The 18,146-nt window shown below is 39.1% G+C and overlaps 1 protein-coding gene across 3 annotated transcripts in view; it reads left to right on the top strand.

The window, feature by feature from the left end:
• ZNF423 (zinc finger protein 423) overlaps positions 1–18,146 on the top strand; it is a 238,189-nt gene that overhangs the window by 147,021 nt on the left and 73,022 nt on the right. The window lies entirely within an intron of this gene.

The raw sequence follows: 18,146 nt of genomic DNA, 5'->3' as shown, positions 1-18,146 counted from the left end.
TTGGTTTGGCTTTTTTTTCCCCAACAATTTTGGGCTTCAGAAAAGTCAACTTTTCAGACATACAAGTGTTTTAAAAATCAGTGCTTGCTGCCTTCTACTGCGGTCCTGTTGCAAGAGTTTGTAGTGAAGTATTACTTTAATCTGATGGGTTGTATTTTTGCTGCATCTGTATGATTGCCTTCCTGATGAATGCAAAGAAATGTTTTCCTGCCTGCACAGATGTTATAAATATAGGTACTGGCCCAAGAGGTCATTTTATTTTGATGTATAAACCACAAAGCAGTTACTTACACATGCCACTGTAGGTATATGTTGGACAAAACCCTTGAAGGACCCTACAGTGCACTCTGTGTGTCATATGTTCACATGTAGCATTTACCTCCCATAAGCATAATGGTTTTCCTTCAACAATTTTACATTTATGAAACTATTCTCCTGTCAACTCATGTATGTAACTTGTATTATCTTTGAAGTGAATTATGCATAAACACCAGTGAGAGAAATATGGACTGACAAAGTCTTCACACTCCTAAACCCAAATGAAAAATACACGTCAGTCACAACAAGTTTCTTCTGAGAGCCAGGCAGGAGTTTGAAGTCAATGTCAAGCAGATTAAGATGAAGGTATCTAAAAATGTTTACTTTCTTAGCAGGTGTTAATGTTATATCTTGTTTGTAAGCTTAAAGAGTGAGATCTTTGTTAATTGGACCACAGTGATTTCATGTAGCTCCACCTAAATTTTTATTTTTTTTTTAGGAAGCCTGAAAGAAGGAGGTCCTTAGGCAAGCATAGTACTTGTTGCAACTTCATTTGTGATTCAGTGGCTAATAAATGGTTTTTAAATACAAAGGTCATGAAGTGCCAAGTTAAGGTTCTGCTTGATCTGAGAGGGGAATTCTTTTTCACTTCGAAAAGATGTAACTTCTTCATTTTCCAGTAACTAATGTGTGAAGTTTATTTATGTATATTCCCAAATTAGTGCTGTCTGGAATAATACACGATGACACAACAAGGTTCACTATTAATTCTATTGGAAAACAACAGTGATAGAAGGCATAGGCAGCTGAGAAAAATGTGGTACTGCTGTTTGTGAAAACTGTACCTATTGTTTCCTTGGAGCTGTAAATAAGTTGTTAAACATATTTGGAAGAACTTTATATAAGTACAAAGGTACATATCATCTCCGTGCTGTGACCTGGAAAATTGTAAGTACCAGAACATGGTGAGAAAATGTGTAATTGTTGCACTGTGGTGTCAAGTCTTTGTATCTCTTTGCTGAGATATGGACTGAGAACACTTGTTAAGTTCAAGTCACCACTTTTTTTTTTTTTTTTTTTTTTTTTTTTATGGTGCAGTTTAGGAAAGGGTAAAGTATAAAGAGCTTTAATATGGAGCCAAGCTTTCTCCCACTGTGGTCATCTCAGTGCACAAGGCATTTGTGCCTGCTCTCCTTCAGGACAGGTGACTGCTTCAGAAAAGGTGTTGCCAGTGAGTCTGCTGATGATACTCGTTCTTTACTGGGGAATACTGAAGGTAAAAGGAGAGGCTAGATGTCACCACTTCTCCAACAATAAATGCTGTGAAGATTTTTCTGGTGATAATTTGCATAGTGCTGAGTCAGTAAGAGTGAGAACAGCTATGGATTGCCTCTTGGGCTTGCTCCTGTGCTCTTTGATCTAAGCCTGAGATCCCTAACTCAGACTGGTTATCACTTAGAAAACAAGGGATACAAGAGTTTCCATTCTTGATGTTAGACCAAGTCTAGCCAGATGGGCAGTGAGAGAAAGAAGTTAACATAGCTGTTTCTGCAGCCCAGGTCTATGTCAAAGGGGTTATTAATGTTATCATTGTCAATTTAAGGTCTGCAGATGAGGATTTGTCTGTGCTGCAGGGTCACTGAGATCCCAGGGTGAAAACCAAGGTTTTGGAGGGTGGAGGGAATCTTGACCTTAGACTGTATCTCCCCAGGAGCTTAAGGTTGAGCTCATCTCAAAGAACTTGTATCTGTCTAAAATTAAGGTGTCTGGTTTAATACAGTCATTGAGATGCTGTCTAGGGAAAATGAATGATTGATACCAATCTAAGATAAGTGTTTGAGCAGGATAAGCATTTCCAGGGAGAGATTTTTATCTCTCTTTTGAATTTGAAGTGAGTCAAGACAATGAAGTTAGCCTTGACATGTGATTTTTAGGTAAAAAACCCCCTTGGCTTTGATAATCCAGGACCTATCAGCAGCACTTTCTTCTCATACTTTGAGAAACACAAAATCAATAGTTGAGATACCCTGAGCACTTGCTTATGGTTTTATTCTGCTCAAGTGACTGTCAACAAAAGAGTCCCTGCTCTGTAGCAGCAACACCTCTCAAGTATCAGTATGCGTAATATGATTAAATAATTCAATTACTTCTTACTTCATAGTCTTAAAAAGTGCATCCAGTTAAGTTGGCTGTGCCTCTCTCTTCAGCCTCTCGGCTCCTCAGTCTGAAGTCAGAGGCCCTGCTCATAATTCATGGAGGTAGGGTTTTCTTTTTTTTTTTTTTGAAGCAGTATGCAGGGAATTTCCATTGCTACTCCTACACACCACTTTGAAAAATTACTCTTCTGCACTCTAGCCCTTCATATCCTGTGCATGAACACAGAGGCACATTGGGTCCTGCGCAGGGTCCCCGGGGAAGGAGCAGACTGGATACATCCCCAGAGGAGGTAAATGGTCGATGTTTTGTTTCATTTTACACTGGGGCCTGCAGAAGGGCTGTAAGCAACAGAACAGACCTCAGCTGTGCCTAGACAGGAAGGGGTCTGTTTAGAAATGGTTCTCAGCTGGGGAATGTGGGGTGTTCAGGGTGGAATTTTTGGAGGGCAGAGGTCTTTGAAACATTGTACTGATTGGCGCTCCTTTGAAACATTTCCATGCCCACAGAAAGGGGATCCCTCTTTTGAAACATTTTCAGGGGTTAGGGAGTCCACCTGGGACTATATCAAAAACTTTCAGTAGTTCTTGCTGCCTCTGTACTTGCTTACCTCCTGTTGCGCTGACCTGGCCATGTTTAAAGCTTCTCTCCCTTATCTCCCCACCTACCACTGACTCTGATGTGCATTCTCTGCTAGATGGAGGGAAGGATGGGTGTATGCAGCCGTGGGCTCTGCAGGGTGCACTGAGCAGTCATGGCAGCAGCCAGAAGTGTGGAAATCTGTCAGTGCAGCTTCTCCCCTATGGCTGGGGGAGCCATAAAACTTCAGTCTCCATCACAGAGCCACCACCGAGTCCCCACAGCGTCTGAGTGGTGGCTGCCCTGGCGAAAAGGCCCCAGCACTCACCCATCCTGTGCTGCCAAGGAAGACCCCACTCAGAACCCTGCACAGGGAATGTAAGGATTTGGGCCTGAGGCTTCCTATTGTTTCTTTACAGCTGTGCTGTTCCCAAAGCCTGGCTGGGTGCCCTAATTAATATTTTTCAAGATGCACAAAATTCCACAGATATGTCACTCTCCAAGCAGGTCAGGTCACCCTGTACCATGGAAAAGTACATGCAGATATGTGCTGGGGCTCTCAGCTGTTTGGCTAAGGCAAGAGGTCACAGCAGTACTTCTCTCTGTCTTGGTTAGATGGGGGATGTTTCCTATTTAATGCCCCAAAAGATGAGCAACTGTGCCCACCCTTCTTTCTCCCTTTCTCTAAGAAAGCCTCCTGACAAATGTGCAGGGAAACTCAACTGCAGTGCAGTTAGTGCTGGAACAGGGAAAACGACGATTCCTGGCCATGCTCTAATGCTGGGGTAGCTTCAGGGCTTTCCTGCCTCTGGCTCCAGAGGTGTGTAAGGGTTTGTGGGCTCACAAGAGGTTGTCCAGCTCCTCAGAGCTAAACAGAGCCCTTCCCTGGTGCCACTCCTGTCCTTACACATGCAATTATAGGTGCTCCCAGTGAAAATTCACATCTGAATGCTGGTGAGCAGCGAGGGAGGAAGGGGGGGGCACAGGCTGGATGTGTTGCAGTATATGCATGATGCTTTGAGATATGTGCTTTGAGAGCCGCTGGGGACAAAAGGGAGTACTGGAGGGAAAACTTCCAGAAGTCATATGGAAATTGTTCAGTGATCTGGTTCGTGGAGTGCTGTCTGAATAAATACGTCCCTGTTTGATGTGATGGGGCCAACCAAGTTAAACACCATTTTTGGAGGAATGGTGGAAATTTTCTGAGTGCTGCCCTAAGCCATAGTATATCATACATTGTATGTAGCACAGGACTCCAAGTATCTGAATTACCTTTCCTGCCCTTAAAGATCAAGTTTCAAGTTCTGGAAACACTCTGCCAGTATTAAAAACAAAGAGGAGGGATAACAACCTTTCACAGTTAGGTTTCTTTCAGATGCATAAAAGTATTCTAAACAAAACATGACAAAAAAAAAAAGGTTTGGATTTTTGTTGACATCTCAAAATAACAGAATATCTAAAATTAACAAAATAAGTTTGTTGCTCATAAGAGGTCAAACTGCCTCTTTTAAAGTTAGTAATCACAGAAATAATTTCCTAAAAAGCAGCAATTTAGAAAGTTAATTTTATATTCAAAAGAATTAGCAGTTGATACCAAGCTGAGATGAAAACAGCACAGTGGTGAAGGGGTTGAGATAGTATTCAAAATCAAACATAAACCAATGCATTCCCAGTTATGTTTTCCTCTTCTGTTTAAAAATGGAAGCAAAAAGTTTTATCTTTTGATTTAGGAACTCATAGTTTTCATAAATTCAGATCTTAACAAAATGGCTAGATTATATATTATGTAAATAAACGTTTGGACTCATTTTGGATGGTCTTGGACTCTGGCCTGTCACGGTAGATTCTAAGTGCATGTGTATGTGAAAAGGATGTAGGTTAGGATCAGTTTTGCAGAACTGACTTTTATACATGCAGAACTACTAGCCCTGGGCATCTCTGATGCGGATGTAAAGCATTTCTGATACTTAGGCCTGATCTTGTGAAGTGCTCTGTTTCTTGTTCTCATTGATTTGAGAGCTGAGGACAGCCAACACGTCTCAGAATCTCTCTTATAATAAAACACCTTTTATATGAAATACCAAAATTGGAGCCCTGCACAGGGGACATTAGGATTTGGCCCAGGGTTATATAGGAAGAAGGGCAGCTTTAATTCTTGTGAAATTCCCATTTTTCTGTGTTTAACACAGTACTTGAATTGATTTAAAGTTTAAGGGTGCTATTTGGTAAATTCTCTTCCATTCCTTCCATTAAGATACAGTCACGATATTGTATCCTGAAACAAAACTGTTTAATTCTTGAGGGAAACTCTTCAGACATAAGCACTACTGTTAGTTAAAACATATACATAGTAGCAATGATGATGACATTGTAAAGGACTATCTTGGTAATGGCTTTCAGGCATTAAGGCAAATAAATTGTGCCAGATTGTTTTTGACGCATTAGATGCAAATTATCAACAGGAACATATTTCTGAACTCAACAGCTGAATGTGTGAATTGATTATGGACACATTAGGAACTCAAAAATATTTTTTTAACCTTTATGTTTGTAAAGCGTGTTCCAAGTAATTGCGCTTTTAATGCAGAAATGAAGATACATCCATCATATATTTACCCATCACTTGCTTCACTATCCAATTCTATGTGGGCTTGACTTAATTAACAATATGTACTAGATTTTCATTTGGCTAGCTATTGTGAAAGAGTAATTTTAGTGAAAAACAGCTAAGCGTATTTATCTTAACAGACGAATGACATACATGATGTTTCCACACGCACATGAGAGCAGTACTCCCACCATGTGTGAGTGCCGTGGGCTGGCCATAGCCCTGCCAGTGCTGCTGCAGGAAACTGCCTGAATGGAGCTTGCTTGTGGGCAGAGGAATTTGCTTATGCCAGTAGGTCCTCGTGTTATTTTGTCCAACCCTAAGCCCTGGATTTCTGTTTTTCATGTTAATTATTTTTGGCATTAAGCACTTGTCCGGGTAGTTAAATAACACTGTAATGAGTATAGTATTTAAAAGGCTAGAAATGCTTCATTTTAAAAGCCACACTTTTTAACAGTGTAGCTGAATTTTTTAACTGAAAGCCAGTTGCCATTGCTAACAGACAGAAGCAGCTCCCTTTAATATAAACAATATTGTCCATTTATAATTTGTTACTTAATTGGTTTCTTACTTTGAAACTTGTTTCATAACATTGGATTTTTACTGCCCCTTCTTTTCCAAGGTTGGAAAATTCATTATCCCTAATCTTAATAATTTTATCCAGTCATACTGTGCAGCTGTGGCTTCATGTAATTGTTATCTATGCATATTTGTTAATACAAATTACTATGTTTTATGAGAATGTGTTTTGTTTTGCTTGTTTATCTACCAGCAAAGAAATAACGTTTCTCTTAATGTATTCATTCACATATTCCTTCTGCATTTTTCATTTCATTTACAACTTGGTAATAGTAGATCGGTTTTCACTGACATTTTTATAGCTGCTATGACAACATTCCTGTTTTGCATGATACATGCATAATCGGCTATGATCACAGTTTTACATTGCTTTCATTCTTTCTTAACTGTGTTAAGATTCCTTACAGCCTCCAAACTCAATTTTCGTATGCAGTTGTGACTACACCTGTTTAAACATTTTCCTGGTAGTTTCATATTTATTCATAAAGGGAGCAGTTGATAAAACATCTTTTCTGCAATCAGTCTGGGTTTTAAGTGTGATGTTTCTTCAAAGTTCTCATTAGCAAGCTCCTCAATCTATTCCCAGCCTTGCAACATCAGTTAGGCAGTGTGGCAAAAAATATGCTATTTTTTAGTTAACTTTGCCCTGTGTAGCAGTGATTCCTCTGAATGTGTAATTTGTTCTTAATTTTTATTAATGCCATTAACCTTGAAAGCTGATGTACACTGGTATTTAAGTCTGCAGAGATGATTTTGCCTGTTTCTCAGATATTTTACATACATGTATCTCTTACGTTCACAATCAGATTTCTTGGCCCCTCTTTACAAATCTTGAATCTGGAAAAGAAAACAAATTCTCACCATATGGGGTTTGGGTTCTCCCTGCAGATGGCAAAATGGCTCTGCTCCTTCGCAGTGGAGAGGTTAGCACCCCTCTGTGTCCTACTTTCAAGGAAGAAGCACCAGCATATTTCTAGGTGATGGAGGAGGGAGCAAACCCTCCATTATTTCTAGGTGTAGTCTTCAGACTTAACATAACATTTTCAGGAAGTTGTTCTTCTCCTCATGTGAATGTGAGACTAATGTCTGAATCACTTTTGTCCTAAAATCTAGGTGTTAGTGTTTTATTTATGGGAGCTTATTAATAGATAACAGCTTTATCTGGAGAAAGTAGATGTTATTGCCATTTCTTCTTTATTTGCCAAATGACTTTATTGGTTTGGAAATATCAGCTTCCTGTACCACCTCTCTTGAGTGATAGAAAGCTTTGTGCCTTTTCGTGAAAGACAGCTGAAATTTGAGAACAGAATAAGGAACAAAGAGTGAATGTTTAGTGAAACTGGGAAAACCCGTACTGGGTTAGGTAGGAATTAGCTTGGGCAGAGTTATAAAATACTCTTTTTACCTCTTTGGGGAAACCTAGACAAGGTTCCAGACTGTTTCCAGTCATAGAAAAACGTGAAAAGAAAGTAAACTACAGTTAAATTCCTTTTCTACTAATGAAGTTCTGGATTTTTTCTTTCTGAATTTCTGGTTCAATATTCGGCACTCCTGAGCAGTGGACCTACGATGCCTATTGTAATTCTAACTTTTTTAGAAACCTTTGGGTTTGAATCAGTATGGGTACTGGTGTACATATGCTGAACCCTAACTCTGGTTATCAGAGAAAAATGGATTGTCTGTATGCTAAAGGGCCAGATTTGTTCCTCCGGTTACCTTGTTGACTTCAAAGAGGGATTGTTGGCCTGTTGCTTTTAATTATAGTTCAAACTAAACTGCATCCTTAACCTTGGGGAAGATTTAATACGGTCTCTGAGAACAAGAGGTTACCAAATGACACAGTCCTTAAAAAAAGCTATTTCTGTTTTGTCATCACTGGCAAGCAGGTCAAATCAGACCCAGCTTTTCTGTATGCTCTGCCTATCAGGGGTACTGGCACCTTCTATTTTTTCATTTGCGAAGGGAAACTTTACTACCCTGAAGTCCCTCACAAGTGATACCCATGAAGCAAACCCATGTAAATTATTTAAATGCTTTTACCTTTTTCAGTGTTTCAAGACTCCTGACACAGATAAAGCCTTTGCGTAAATGGTCTCTGTCATTTGCACCAGGTGTGCTTGCTTGCTTCTATAGCAAGTTTTTGTCACAAAACTATTTTCCTTCAATTTATTAGTAACTTTTGAGAGCTTTGAGCCTTTGTAGGACTGAGAAGGTTTTTTAATTGAATATTTTGACTTGGCTGACTTATTGTGTGCCATTTTAAAGATTAAATTTCTGTAATTAAAAAAAATAAAAATCTTGCCATTCTTGTGACAGTTAATATTCACTGTGTGATTGCACAGTAAGCTTGAAGAAGAAGACTTCAGGTTGTCCTTGTCCGATTTCCTTGCAGTAATGTCAAACTTCAATAAACTGGAAAATCATAATTTTATAAATGAAAAAGCTTTTTGATTCTGCCACCTCTGACAAACCCCAAAGAAACCGTGTGTATGAATACCTTGGTCTTCAGAAGAAAAGTCAAAACACCTCACTGGTCTCTTGGTGTTTTCCATAGTTGTCTTTTTGACCAATATGCTCTCTCCTGCCTCTCCTCTGCTTTGTGTTTTGTGGCTTATTGTGCCAGCACAAACCCAGAGACAGATGGGGTGCATGTGGTGCTAACCCCATGGGGAAGAGTGGAGCTTTTTTACCCCTGTATCCTGTAGGAACAGGCTAAAACCAGTTTGGTCTGGTGTTTCCTTCTTTTGCACCACCTGAATTGGTGAAAAAATGGCATTGCAGTAGGAAGTACACAGCACACTTCTTGTGAGTATAAATCACTGCTTCAGTCAATCATAGCCGATTTGAAATTTAATTCTGCCATCAGATGCTCATCATCCATTGTCTGGTGAACAGTTAAGGGCCTTAAAAAATGACCTAATATTTTGAAAACTGTGCATGTAACTGTGAAGTGTTTAGCTTTTATGATGGCTGTGTTTTATTCTGTATTCACGGGCAAGTTATTTTAGTGTGGTTCAGGCTATGCAGATCCATTGGTTTTAGTTTTTTTTCGAGGTAGAGTTTAGGTGTTTTAAAGGATCAACGTCACCTAGCACCAGTGGTATGTTCTCTGTTGTGTTTTTCTTGCATTGGCTATCATGTATTATTGAGGTACGGACAAATATTTCTTAAGCCCCATGACTGTGAGTTATATCCAGGAATAAATACTGGCAAAAAAAGTTAAATGATGAAACCTCATGCAATGAAAGTTACTGATTCAAGCTGAGTCAGATATAGATACCTAAAGTTGAAGGGAAGAAAGTACTGCAATGACTTTTTCTCCTTTTTTAACTTTTTAGTTAAGAATTTATTCTATAATTTCCTCTTTTTTTCTAAAAAAAAAAAAAAAAAAAAAAAAAGCGAGAAAGAAAAAGGGTAGAGCAACTTTTGACTTCTTGATCCAGCATTTATTCTTTAAGAATTTAGATTTTAGGGGAGTGGGGAAACAACCCCTTCTACCCCTTTAAAATATTTTAAAACTCTTAATAACTGTGTCTTGAAGAACATCAATGGAGAATTTCCTTTGGAGGCTAATCTGAATGTGTCAGAAGCTGAAATCAACGATGTCTGTGTTAAGCCTGAGTTATGAACTTCCAAGGGATGGAGAATTAAAATTATGAGATGTTAGTTGCTTGATTAGCTCACTTTATATGCCATTTAAAAATCTAGGAGGAGAATGTTACATTTTTTAATCTAAGGCTTTTAAAGTTACATATCCTTTGAGTTCAACAAAGATAAAAAAAAAAACAAAACAAAACAAAAAAAAACCAAACAAAAAACAAAAAAAACCCCAAACCATTGAAAAAAACAATCTGTAATTTTTTATTTTAGTAATTACAGTAATTAAGAAAAAATAAAGGCCTGAAATTCAAGTCTGTAGTTCCCTTAAAATTTGCTTTGTCTCTTAAAAAAAAGGAAGCGTATTCTATTATTCCACAGTTATACAGAAATACAATAATACAAAAACACTTCAGGTATCAGAAAAGTTAAGTATATTATCAGAGAATTATTAAAAAGAAAGTGAGGGTCTTTTCTGGTTTTCACTGAAACTTGTAAGGATTCTTTTTGGTATGAATATGTTAACAGTGTTAATATCCACTGTCTGGACATCTGATGCTCAGGTGTCTGTCATACTCTTCAATTGCAGGAGACTTCCATGCATAGCTGTTCAGCTTTGGGTGCTGAGTCCATGTAGGGTTGATGTGGGGAAAAGTGCCTGTGTATTTTCTGAACAGCTTGTGGTGAAACAGAAATGTGCATTTGCTTGTAAATGCTTCACTGCCAAGCAGCTCAAGATGGTGAAGGTTAGCAGTTCCGGGCTTCAACACAGACACTCCTTGTGAACTATTAACTACCAAGTGGTTTGTGTTTTGTGCAGTAGTAGTCTCTGCAATCTAAACATCAGTCTGCAGTGTTGTAGGAAAGAGACATTTGTCATGCAGGCTAGGAGGCCACATTTCAAGTAACACAAAGGTGTGGGTCTGTTAGCTCTAGAACCGTGTCCTAATACTCTTTTAACGCCTGGAAATATTGAAGTTTGTTTTTCCTTTCAGTAGAAATGCTACTGGACTATAAATGTACAAGGTGTAATTATATCTATCATCCATCTTTGTTCTTGTTTGAACATGACTTACTAGGAAACAATCTCTAGAGAAACAAAATACCTATATTAATTGGCCTAGTCAGACATTTTTCCCATTTTCTGAAGGCTTAAACCGGGGAAGTGGCTACCATTTGCAGGTCAGCAATATGGCAGAAGCACAAAATTATACACAACATTTTATTTTGGACAGCTGCATAAAAATGGCAACACTGTGAAATCCATTAGCAGCAAAATGTGTTAAATACAGCAAAGTGCATCTCATGTGGAACACTGAATAGGAAATTATAGTCTTGAGTTTTTCTAGCTGGTTATCAGAGTCTGTCTTGAATGAAGAAAACTGATTTTTTTCCATGTGTCTGCTTATAGTAAGAGTGACCACTGTAGAGTGGGCTTTGAAACTAGTGAGCACCTGTAAATTCTTGCCCCACAGACTTTCCTGCAAAGTTTTCACAAATCTTATCTTAGTATCCACGAGGAGCCCACAGGGGCAGTTTCTACTTGCACAGATAGCTCTTACTGGCATGTCAGGTCCTGCTTGCACTCACTAGCATTATGCAATTCAAAACGTTAGTAGGGGTAAGTTTTAGGGGATACAGGAGTAAGAGCTCAACCTGGGAATATATGGATCCTTCCCCCTTGTCTCCCAGCTGCTGCCAGTGAGGACTGCAGTCTTGGCAACAGAGAGCAGGTGCTTTGAGTCATGGGATTTCTATGGGTGAATTTTGCTGTGCATGTAGTAAGACTTTCAAGGTTAATCAAATAACATTTAAAAATTCGAAAAACCTCTTGCAAAGTATTTTGCATTGCCATTGTTCAGACTGTTTAACTATGAGATGTTGTTCATCAAGATAGGATGCCATTAAGTATTCTGGCAGAGAAAGTAGAAATGAGTTTACTCTTCCCTGGTAGAAAATGAAACAGCCATGTTAACTTTAGCTCTAATCATGAGATTAAAAGTCTAATGGGGAATAGTATCATTTTCAGTCTTCAAAGCCAGTATCAATGACCTTTGAAGAGTTTTAATTTTAACAGCCTAATGATTTCTTTCCTAGAAGATGCAAAACTCAGTCTTTTCCTTGACAAGGAAATGAAAAATGGATAGATAAAAGCAAGTGTAAGTAACTATATGCTACAGCAGGCTAAACGACTTTTAATCATATTCAGTACCACTCGTAAAAGGTTGTTTCCAGGCTTTGTTGTAGGGGCCACTGGCTGTTCTGAAGGGAGAAAATAAACCTAAGGACGAGCCATGGGGCTGGGGGCCCAGCGTGGGGGCAGCCGTGCTCCTCCACACTGCCAGCCCAGGGCGGCAGTGGCTCTCAGCAGTAGGGCTGAGTGTACACTCCACTCACTCTGAGCCAGTTTGCTGTCGTCTGGGGCTTGTTTCCTGTGTAAGAGCACTGGAATTTCTTGTTTCAGTTCCTGTTTGCCGCGTTTGCTAGCTCAGGCTGTTGCTCTTTTGCCAAGCTGGCAGCACGCGGGGGTGACTTCCTGCGCAGGGGATGTAAAAGCGATTCTCTGATTCTTCCTCTGCAGCCATTGGGAGATAAAAGCCAGGACATCGGGGACTGCAAAGAGGGAGCCAAATTATATTTATAATATTAAAGTGAGTGCATTTGTGGTTTTGCCATTCTCCAGGGTTTTTCGTAAGTAGAAAAACATGAATTAGCATTTTCCATTTCCATATATTGACTGGAAAAATAGCCTGCTCTCAATTAAGACCTATAGCTTTTGGGATGTATGCAACAATTTTATAAAATATTTACAGAAAAATTTGCATTTTTACATGGTATTACAGTTTTTCTTGTGTTTAGTAGAAAGGACTCGGGCCTAAGAGAGGAAATCCATCCAGCGTTCCAAAAGGGAAATAAATCTAAAATTAGATTGTTAGTATTCACAACAAGGACTGTCCAGCGCTGACTGTTACCGTTGGTAATTATCGAAGGTCACTTTCCCCAACAGCCGTTTGTTACAGCCGCTGTAAGGCCCATGCTCCCTATGCAGAGCTATTGCTATCCCTTTAAATCTGCCTTTGGAAGCGATTGGAGCTTTGTGCGAGACAGATAAGTAGAACATTTTTTAGCAAATGTAAATGCGCACTGTAAAGAACACAGCTATTTCCTGGATAATTTGCAGTTGTATATTTTATGTTAATTTCACCGAAAATATTGCACCCCTGCCAGGTTTAGTAGAGGCTCACTGTGATATGAATAATTTCTAGCGAATCATTTTTTTCCTTCATTTAAGATTTGGCACCTTTTTAAGATTTTAATAATAGCAACAAGGAGGAAGATTTAGAACAAGTGAAACATTAGAGCCAAAGAAATTCACATTGAGAGCTAATGTAAAATAGCAAGAATAATTACATGGAAAACAGTTTCCACAGATGTTTTTCCTTGTAATGTAATAACTATTTACTAAACTGTTTGTTTTAGGCCCTTGGTTTACAATAAAATATTTATACATGCTCTGCTGTAATAAAAAAATATTGACAAAATACTATAGAGATTTTTAAAAGACAATTAGTATTTCCCTGTCTGGAGCGTGAACACAGGAGAAGCAGCACCAACCCTTGCCAGGCTTGCTGAGAGGAGATCTGGGGTTATCAGCAGCACCTCTTTCAGGTTTGTCAGTTTTTAACTTGGCTAACAGGGAGGCTTCGACTTGTGGCAAACCAGAGGGTAGCTTGCTGAAAAACATGGAAGCTAACACTCTAAAGAATCTGTAAACACACTTTTCCACTTCATTTCAATAAGAAAACCTATTCTATTCCTGACAAATTATACAATAAAGTCATGTCTTGTCTAAGCTATATGTGCCTCCCTTAGGAGTGGGTTTAAAGTTCAAGATGCCAGAATCCTGAATCTTGTTTTTAAAAAACTGGTGTGGTACAGTGACTTCTCTGAAGTACTGCCAGTGGTATGTTTATTGCTTTATCCTGAACCAAGCCACATCTGTCATACACCTAATTCATGAAGTTACTCACATGCCCATGGAGTGTGCATGCTGTGTTACACAGGGGATAACTGCACCTATGCACATACAGCAGTGTGTCAGGGTACTGAAATAATAAATTCAGCAGTGTTGAAAGGTCTACAGATTCCACTTTCCACACATAATCTTAAAACGTCTATTCTTCTATTCATGAATACGTAGAAGAAATATTATTTTTAGGTGTCTATGGCCTTACCTTTCAAAATCTTGAACAAGGGTAGTATCCCATGAGGAACTTCGGTTCCTCTGCCTGCCAGTTTCATAAAGAAATACTTTTTTTTTTTCTTCTTCGGAAGTTATTGTGTGTCTTCTACTTAACACCACACTGCTGGAACACAGCAGCTTTAAAAGAAGCCTCCAGGACAAAAGAGGATACCTGTAATTTAATGGATACAGGTCTATTTGCATTTGAGCACCACAAACATGTTAGAGGAACCTGAAGTCTGAAGTCTGAGGAAAGACTGCATGGATGTATTTGAACATCCAACCTTTGGGAAGCAGGAAGGTTCCATGCTAGCAAGTTGTGAGCTTTATGATTGCAGAAGAAACAGGATAGCTGCCTTGTGAAATTAGTTGAAAAAATTAATTTTAAATACACCTATGAACCTCTTTTCTTGGTGAAACTAGTAACACTCACCTGTTTAAAAATCAGCAGTGTGATTCACTACACAGGTTTTTGTTCTGCCGGGTTATAACATGCACAAAAAAAGAACAGGGCAGAGCAGAAAATGGCAAGCATGAGAACTAAAACTGAACAAAAGAGGGAGCTAAGAAATCTAAAATGTTCAGTTTTAAAGGCAGAATAATCATGGTTACCACATGCCTTTTGTTGTAAGCAGACTTTTTTCCATGGTTGACTTACATAGAGGCTAATACATGCAAGAGGTTTGTGAGCTTTTTACTGTGCCATGTGAAACCACCACATTCCTTTCTCATGGTTTGCCCGTGTGGAACCTAGACACAACGGCTTTTTGATAATCAGACACTGGCTGTCCCTATGAATGTCAGGATAATTTAATATCAAATGTACAATAAGCAAAATAAATGGTGTAATACATGCAATATTTTCTGTAAATTAAACCAAAGTTGGGTTCTTGGCTTTAGGCCTTTGCTACCTTCCTGTCTGTGAAATGTTGATACATTGCAGAGTGCTGCCAGGTTATGCAGTTATTTCGGTGCAGCTCCTTTAGGGTCATAGATAGGGTCCAAAGCTAGCATTAAGGAAACCAAAGGAATTTGTGCTTGGAAGTCAGCATTGCTCTGCACACACAATGATTTTTCTTTTTCTTCTTCAAGGACTCTTTTATTGTGTAAGCTAATGATTTTGTTTTCAAGTTATATTCTCAGGAGCATGGATATCCAAAATAATCAAGGATGGACTTTTAATACTGATCCGGTGCAATGTTAGGTCTCTGAGGGAAAAAATTGGGCCAGTTGCAGAGCTTGAGACTTGGATTAGCTTCTGCTTGGAAGAAGATTTCCTGGTGCTGAATATGTTTGTGAATTGTTATGTTACCTATGTGTAAATTAGTTCAAATGAAAGTAAATTAGTCGGTTCCCTTCCCTTGTGCCTTTTAAAAGGCCACTTAGTGTTTATCATAGTAGAAGCCATTATCTCTGTTAGTAATTGTGAAAATGAAGTACCTCTTCTGTGGTTCTGGCCGAGCCCAGTTCACCGATTCTTGCTTCCCCCAGCTCCTGGACTGGCAGTGGAAGGGTCTTCCCTCTCCAGGAAAGCTCAGCCCACAGTTCTCTGTCTCCAGTCCAAGTCAGATGTCTCTTTGAGCAAAGTGGGAGCTCTGCGTGGGTATGTTAAGCAGAAATGTGGGATGTAGTATATCTATTGTGTGTGTCTGAGAGGAAAGGAAGGCATGTTTTGCAATTTTGAGTTGCTATTTTTGGCTATGTAGAGGAGTTTAGAAATTTTCCACTTTAATTGGACACTATTATCAGTACTTCAGCATGGAAAAGTAGCATGTTAAGAAAGGCAGATAAAGGAGCAGAGCAAGAAAGCACATGTAGAGGAACACTGTGGAAGGAGTTCGTTTTCCTCTTTTGAAAATCCATGTGGTATGAGTTACAGTGCAAGCCTTTCCAAACATTCTCCAAAGCCATTCACCTAGTATCCCTACACACCACTACATGTAATGAAACAACTGGCAGAGTGCATTATTTTTATAAAGCATTGGCTGTTAGTGCCTCTCATACTGAATCAGGAAAGGAGTTCAGAGGAACAGATATTGCTGAAGAATCTGTCTCCAATTTTCCATTGGAACTGAACTTCCAGGGCTTTTAAAGGTTTATGTATTTAACAGTGCAGATCTTAATTTTAGCTTTTCATTTGCTACTCAAGGTTTTTATTAATTTTGCAGTGTTCATTTAAGTTGATCTAGTTCCTTATATCGTTTCCAGCTTGAAATATTAGTTCAGAGATATGCTTTGTTATTAGATGCTTAATCTTGAACACTTGTCTTATTTGGTAAGAATTATCCCTGAGAAGTAGGCAAAAAGAAGTTGACTGCTGTGGATTTAAAGCAGCTGTAACTGGAGTAGCCCAAGTACTAGTTTACAAAGGTTGGCATCCCTTCAGTTTGCCATCACAGCAGCTGGACTTCATTAAGCGCTGGTGTTAATTACTGGGAGAGCTTTGGTTCAGTATGCATGCAGCAACACTTGGGGTGACACACAGAGTAGGAAAAGGGTCACCTTGAAATAGAAGCTTAAAAAAAAAAAAAGAAAAAAGAAAAAAGCAGGCTGCCACTAATTTTGTAACTGCATTTTTCAAACTTACACTGCAAACAGTGAAACAAGCACTACTCTGCAGGGTCATAAGGAATGTTTTAATTGCATCTGCCATTGACGAGGCTAGGAAAGAATGTAGGCACAGTGCTGGGCTGACTTGCCCTGTAGTAAAGGAAGATGTTAATGTCGTATTTTCTATGTGTGTGGCATGAAAGAGAGAGGGAAAATTCTCTCTGTATTCTCCAGAGTTTTCAAGACATATACAGTATGGTTTGAGGAGGAATTATTAATAATTTCTTATACTGTAAATAGTATTCTATAGAGGAAGCCTGTTAGGGGTCTGTGTCATAGGAATGTTTGGGGATGAATGTCATGGAGAATAACATAAAATGTGGCAGCATAAAACAAGTATTGTTTGGAAATGTTGTGTCCTAAAGCCGATGACGTTCAGAAAAAGCAAGCCAAGTCCAACCCCAGTGTCAGCAGCCCTGTATCTCACTGCCTGCTTAAGCAAAGGTAATTTTTATCCTTGTCTTTTGCCTGGCAATTGCCTGGATGCAGGAGCTAGGTGCCCAGGCTGGAAGGGGTGTGTGTGTGAGGACAGTGGAGGAGAATTAGGTTATTACATTTCCTCTTTAATTCTTCATCAGGGCTGCTGCCTGTATTTTCTACAGAAAAATCAATGCATTCTGATTCTGTAATTTCCCATGGTGCCTCGCCGGGCGTACGGCGTGCCGTGGGAGGTGACATATCCGGTCATGGCAGCTTGAACTCTTTTTTCCAGTGAAAGAATTCATTGGAATTTCACAACCTTTGCATGCTTTTGTGAAAACACTCATTTGTGTTTGCGCCAACCTGCTAATGGCGGATGCCGGGGCTTGTGAATCCCACCTACATTCGGTGCTCGTTATGGCATGGAATGTGCCGTTAATAATGCATCTGTGAAACTCAGCTGCGAGGGAGCCAAGTAATTATCCCACCGTAGCGTTCCCTGCTTCAGTGTCATCACAACTGGGGCTTCATTAAAAGTCCTAACAGTAGAGATGTTGTGTGGTGCAGCCTGTATATATATTTTTTCATTTAAATTATCAGCAATGCCATGGCTCAGAGGTAATTTGACTTTTTGAAACCGTGGAGCCCCTGTGAATTTCCTTCCTCCTCTCCCTCTCGCTGTTGCACCAGCTGATCAGCCCCAGAAGAACAAAAGGTTTATCTGAAGCTATGAAGCATATATTCACCAGCTTCTGGCGTCTAGATAAAAAAAAAAAAAAAAAATCAAAGTACTCCATTGAACATGTTAATACTGAGCAAAATGCACACAGCCAGACACTAAACCTTTACAGGGATTTAGGCATTTGAAAAGTGATACTCTGATCAGGTCTTAAGTTAGTTTCCTTAGCATAAAGTAAAGCAGAATCATAAAATAATACAGGTTTTTAAATAAATTGAAAGCTTAACATTTTTCTTCCTTTTGTTTTATTCTTTGTCTGGTTTCTGTCAGTCAGTCAGTAACAAAATATTGGGCAAAAGTATGCTATAATGGAAGTATTTCCCCTTTTTAATGTCATATCTTTCCAACAGAAAATACAG

This window comes from Lathamus discolor, chromosome Z (genome assembly GCF_037157495.1).
Source record: "Lathamus discolor isolate bLatDis1 chromosome Z, bLatDis1.hap1, whole genome shotgun sequence".
In the NCBI taxonomy this organism is placed as follows: Eukaryota; Metazoa; Chordata; class Aves; order Psittaciformes; family Psittacidae; genus Lathamus; species Lathamus discolor.
The sequence above is the reverse complement of the archived record's forward strand: the minus strand, read 5'-3'. Positions and strand labels throughout refer to the sequence as shown.